Source organism: Aotus nancymaae, unplaced genomic scaffold (genome assembly GCF_030222135.1).
Source record: "Aotus nancymaae isolate 86718 unplaced genomic scaffold, 86718_ANA_hifiasm-v0.15.2.pri h1tg000021l, whole genome shotgun sequence".
NCBI lineage: Eukaryota > Metazoa > Chordata > Mammalia > Primates > Aotidae > Aotus > Aotus nancymaae.
In genome coordinates this window covers 4228042-4234252 of record NW_026988433.1, presented here as the reverse complement: position 1 = coordinate 4234252, position 6211 = coordinate 4228042, and the positions used below count along the sequence as shown (strand labels likewise).

Sequence of the window (6211 nt, the reverse complement as noted above, 5' to 3'; positions counted from 1 at the left end):
CAATACATTTTACTAATTTTAAAAAAAAGCCCATCTGTGTAACTGCTTTGAAGGGAAATTTGGCAGAAAATATTAAAATCAAAGATGTGGTGACCTGCGACTCGGTGTCTCTCTTCTTACAGGCTGCCCTAGGGTGACCCCTGTGTGGATGTCACAGCAGCATTGTACGCAGGTGATTACTTTAAAAAATCAGTTACTTTAAAAAAATTACCACTTATCAAAACGGACATTTTGTATCTGCATAGTTCCATGAAATTTACACAGGTATAGACTGGGGTAACTGGCACCAACCACCTGAAAATTTCCTCACATTAACCCTTTGTAGTCACATCCTCCTTTCCCCACCCCTTACCTCTGGCCCTTGTGATTTGTCCTCCACCACTATGTATTTTTTAGGCTATCATAGAAATGGAGTCATATGGTCCCTAACCTTTTGAGATTGTCTATCATTATTTTTAATAGTGGAAAACTTGAATTAACTGAAAAGTACACCAATAAGTGAATGGTCAAATAAAACAATCTATCCACATCCTGTGATGTGCCATGTGCCAGTTAAAATAGCATAAAGTAGGATAAGTACCAGCCGAAAGGACCAGGAGCTGGATTGGGCATCATTTAGTCTTTATTTTTGAGGATTTTTCTTTTTCTTCTGGAGACATCTGAGCTCACAATCAGGGACAATATGGTGGAGTCCTTTTTTTGTTGTTGTTGTTTTATCTAAAGGAGCTCAGAAAGGAAGAGTTTTTAAAATTTAAGGAGCTCCTCAAACAAGAACCTTTGAAATTTGAACTCAAGCCAATCACCTGGACTGAGCTGAAGAAGGCTTCCAAAGAAGACGTAGCAAAGCTGTCGGACAAACATTATCCAGGAAAACAGGCATGGGAGGTGACGCCGAACCTGCTTCTACACATTGATACGAAAGATTTCTGGAAGAAGGCTCATGAAGAGATGAGAACTAAGCTAAACCCATATAGAAAGCATAGGAAAGAAAAATTTCAACTCGTATGAGAAAAGGAAACCTGTCTTCGTGTCCCTGGGTATTTCTACAGAGAAACAATGAGAAATGAGTATGAAGTATTGAATAAGGCATATATTGCTGAGGCTAGACTACTCACTGTGGTCCTGGAAGGTCTTGATGGAATTGGAAAAACAACCCTTTTAAGAAAAGTGATGAACTGGGCGCGGTGGCTCACATCTGTAATCCCAGCACTTTGGGAGGCTGAGGCAGGCGGATCACCTGAGGTCAGGAGTTCAAGAGCAGCCTGTCCAACATGGTGAAACCTCTGTCTCTACTACAAATACAAAAATTAGCCGGGCATGGTGGTGCATGCCTGTAATTCCAACTACTTGGGAGACTGAGGCAGGATAATTTTGATAAAACTTGAACCTGGGAAGGGGAGGTTGCAGTGAGCTGAGATCATGCTACTACACTCCAGCCTGGGTGACAGAGCGAGACTCCATGTCAAAAAATAAAAAAAAGTGATGTTGGAAAGGGCAGAGGGAAACTTATGAAGGATAGATACACATTTGTTTTTTTCCTCAATGTCTATGAAATGAACAGTATCACAGAGACCAGCTTGCCAGATCTCCTCTCTAAAGAGTGTCCTGAGTCTCCAGAGAAGATCGAAGACTTTTTTTTTTTTCCCCAGCCAGATTGAATTCTGTTAATCATAGATGGCTTTGAGCAACTGAATTTGACTTGGAACTTAAGCTTGACTTGTGTGATGGTGGGAGGCAGCTGAGGCCAACACAAATTACCCGGAGCAGTTTGTTGCAAAAATAGATACTTCCAGAATCTTCTGTGCTCATTGCATTAGGAAAAGTGGATATGCAAAAAAAAAAAAAGAAGAAAATTTATGTTACGGCATCCAAAACTCATATAGTTCCCAGGATTCACCGAACCTGAAAGGAAGCGTTATTTCTCCTACTTCTTGGCGAGAAGAATAAAGCCTTTAAAGTTTTCAATTTTGTAAGAGATATTAGACTGCTGTTTATCTTGTGCCATAATCCCTTTATATGCTGGTTAGTCTGTATTTGTATGAAATGGTGGCTAGAGAGGGAAGAAGACCTTGAAATAAACTCCCAAAACACCACCTTTTCACATGCATCATTTTTAACAAATGCATTCAAAGCAGGAAGTCAGAGTTTTCCACCTAAGTTGAACAGAGCCCGACTAAAAAGCTTGTATGATTTGGCTGCAGAGGGAACACAGACATATACATTTGTATTTTGCCATGGGGATCTCCTGAGGATTGGGTTACCCAAGTCTGAAGACTTAATGTGGGTGGGTATGAAACTTCTCCAAGGAGACGTGATTTTTTTACCTTCATCCACGTGTGTATCCAGGAATTTTGTGCCGCCATGTTTTATTTGTTCCAACGACCCAAAGACGATCCTAACCCGGCCATTGGAAGCATAACCCAGCTTGTAAGAGCAAGTGTGGCTCACCCTCAAACCCACTTGACCCAGGTGGGGATATTCGTGTTTAGAATTTCAACAGAATAAATCACCAGCATACTGAAGACACTCTTTGGTTTTCCACAGTCAAAAGACCTCAAGCAGGAAATAACCCAATGCCTTAACAGTTTAAGTCAGTGTAAAGCTGATAGGGAAGCCATAGCTTTCCAAGAATTATCCAGTGGTTTATTTGCAACTCAGGAAAAAGAATTTGTAACACAAGTGATGAATTCCTTTGAATAAGTTTTCATTTATGTTGGTAACACAGAACATTTGGTAGTATCTTCATTCTGCCTGAAGCATTGTCAAAATTTAACTACACTTTGCATGTATATAGAGAATATTTTTCCAGATGACTCAGGATGCGTCTCAGATCACAATGAGAAGCTCGTCTACTGGCAGGAGCTTTGCTTAATGTTCAGTACCAACAAGAACTTGCAGATGTTAGACATGGAAAATGGTAGCCTGGGTGATGCCTCCCTGGCAATTCTTTGCAAAGCGCTGGCTCAGCCTGTTTGTAAACTCCAAAAACTCACATTTACTTATATGTCTAACTTTGGAAATGATTCCAAATTATTTAAGGCGGTTCTTCACGACCCTCCTCTGAAAGTCTGTCTTGCATATTGAGTGCTCTGACATCAGTATGGGAGAGGCTATACAGACTCAGACTTTCAGATGAGGGTCGTGAAGAACCGCCTTAAATAATTCGGAATCATTTCCAAAGTTAGACATAAAAGTAAATGTGAGTTTTTGGAGTTTACAAACAGGCTGAGCCAGCGCTTTGCAAAGAATCGCCAGGGAGGCATCAGCGAGGCTACCATTTTCCAGAATGTGACATCTCTGGTGGAGCTTGTAAAGATATTGCCTCTGTCCTGGCCTGCAACAGGAAGCTGAACCCTCTCCTTGGTAGAAAGTCTCGAGAGGGATGAAGGAATGCTGTTGCTGTAGTGTGAAGCCCTGAAGCGCCCAGACTGTGCCCTAGAGACACTGATGTGGATGTACCACTGTCTCACCTGTGTCTCCTGTGACTACATTTCCCAAGCCCTTTTGTGCAGTAAATCCCTGTCCCTCCTTGATCTGGGGTCAAATTTCCTGGAAGATAATGGAGCGGCGTCTCTGTGTGAAGCGCTGAAGTGCTCAGACTGAAACATACAGGAGTTGTGGTTGATGGGTTGTTTCCTTACTTGTTTCCTATAAGGACATTTCTGCTGTTCTTAGTTGCAATAAAAAACTGAAGACTGGCCGGGCGCGGTGGCTCACACCTGTAATCCCAGCACTTTGGGAGGCTGAGGTGGGCGGATCATGAGGTCAGGAGTTCGAGACCAGCCTGGTTAATAGGGTGAAAGCCCGCCTCTATTAAAAATACAAACATTAGCTGGGCGTGGTGGCGCACACCTGTAGTCCCAGCTACTTGGGAGACTGAGGCAGAAGAGGTGCTTGACCACAGGAGGTGGAGGTTGCAGTGAGCTGAGATTGTACCACTGCACTCCAGCCTAGGCAACAGGGCAAGACTCCATCTCAAAAACAAACAAACACAAGACTCTGAAACTTGGGCATGATGAAATAGGAGATGCTGGTGTCAAACAGTTATGTGAAGCTTTGAAGCATCCTAGCTGTTAATTAGAGTGTCTTGGGCTGCAAACATGGCCCATCACCTGTGCCTGCTGTGAAGACCTCCCTGCGGCACTCATTGCCTGCAAAACACTGAGGAGCCTGAACCTCGACTGGATTACCTCGGACTCTGATGTGGTGGTGGTCCTGTGTGAGGCTTTCAGCCACCTGGGCTGTGCCTGCGGATGCGTAGTGTCACAGTAGCAGAAAGGAAACTTAACAATCTTCCCTACTTCCGAAGATTTAAGACTGCACAAATCTGCCTTTGATGAAGAAACTCAGAAGATGCTGATGTCTGTGGAAAGAAAAGTTCCCCACCTGGCCATTTCATGTGAACCTTGGACCGATGAGGAATACAAGATGAGGGGTGTGCTCCTCTTAATGGAGAGCACCCTGAAGTAGTCTCACAAAGGTTTTCCTTGATCACAATGAGCACTTCTCCTCCTGGCACCTCTGTCCTGTAATTGCATGTCACGGCAGCAGGTCTGTGATTTCAGGGCTACTCTCTGACAGTATTCTAGCAATATGATTACAGAGTGACTCACTGTGTATGTGCTGATTGTCTTTGCCTTGGTCCCATATTCCCTTATCTTTAGAAATCTCATCCTTTGTAAACTTCTTGAGGCCTCCCCAGAAGCTGAGCAGATGCCAGCACTATGCTTCCTGTAAAGCTTGCAGAACTGTAAGCCAATTAAACCTCTTTTCTTTATAAATTAAAAAAAAAAAGAAATCTCATCCTATCTTGCAATATTTAGAAGAACAAGTCATTAGATGAGTGCTAAATGCCCTGGAAAGCATGGCTTTATCTTCTTAATGGGTGTCTTGGTGTGTAGGAACATGCATTTGCAGGCACTGCAATCCTCTGATGCTTCTGACATAGAAGTGTCCTTAGATCGTATTGCTAGCACTCAAACTGTTTCTAGTTTGTCCAGATTGAGATTTGATCAGTTTTCTTGTCCAGTAAGAAAAGCATTTCCAAGTCCCTACTTATCCTTTCGTATATGACAGTCCATAGATTTTTCTAAAAATTCAGTATTATTCAAATGTATCTACACTGTTTATAAAGGACAATATTTTATGAGACAATATTAAACACTTGTGTATGTATATTTTAAAAGACAATGTTAAACACCTCACTGCCATAATAAAAAAATAGCATAAAGAAAACCTATATGTGCTAACATATAATTCCATGACATACTGCTGCATAAAGTCCCAACAGTGGCCAGGCACCATGGCTCACACCTGTAATCCCAGTACTTTGGAAGGTTGAGGCAGGCGGATAGCATGAGCCTAGAAGTTTGAGACCAGCCTGGGCAATATAGGGAGACACTGTCTCTACAAAAATACAAAAATTAGCCAGGCATGGTGGCAAGCGCCTGTAACCCCACCTACTCAGGAGGCTGAGGTGGGAGGATCACCTGAGCCTGGGAGGTCAAGCTTACAGTAAGCCAAGATCCTGCCACTGTTCTCCAGCCTTGGTGACACAGCAAGACTCTATCTCAAAAAAACTCACCAACAGATATATTCAGTATATTATCATTTATGTTAATTCCCTCTTCTTTATGTAGGTTCCATATAAATTTATAGGAAGAGGACAGAAAGGAAAGCACCAAGTAGTTAACAATAGTTAGCTGATAAGGCTAAAATATTCTTTGTTCATCCCTAAACCTCATTCCGGCAACCCCCAGTCCTCATACCCAACCCTAGCCCTGGAACCACATTATCGATGTTGTGCTGGTGATGGAGAATGGCTGGGTTCCCAGCTAAACTCCACCCTCAACCCGGAACCTCCACCCTGAGTAAAAACAGCTGACCCTGATGCAGAAGGGCTGGGCTCCCGCTAAACTCCACCCTCAAGTCGGGACCCTTGGCCCTAAGTGAAAGCAGCTGACCCCATTCCAGACAACTGCCTTTTTGGTTCACCCTGCACCCTGTCCTGTGCCCTTAAAAGCCAGACCAGCTGGCAGAAAAAGAGAAGAGAGCAACACAAGCTGCTGATGGGTGGGGATACAAGCGGCTGAGTGGCGAGCAGAGAAATAGCAACTGAGCAATGGAGAACTTCAGATGGTGCCGCTTTGGCGGGGAGCCCGGCCAGAGACGGCTGGCTTCAGGGAAAGATCACCTTTTTCCTGCACCATCT

At 43.4% G+C, this 6211-nt stretch overlaps 1 pseudogene; it reads left to right on the top strand.

Moving 5' to 3' along the window:
* The first annotated feature begins 682 nt into the window (after window positions 1–682).
* LOC105726437 (NACHT, LRR and PYD domains-containing protein 9-like) lies at window positions 683–4470 on the top strand (annotated as a pseudogene).
* Window positions 4471–6211: the final 1741 nt, after the last annotated feature.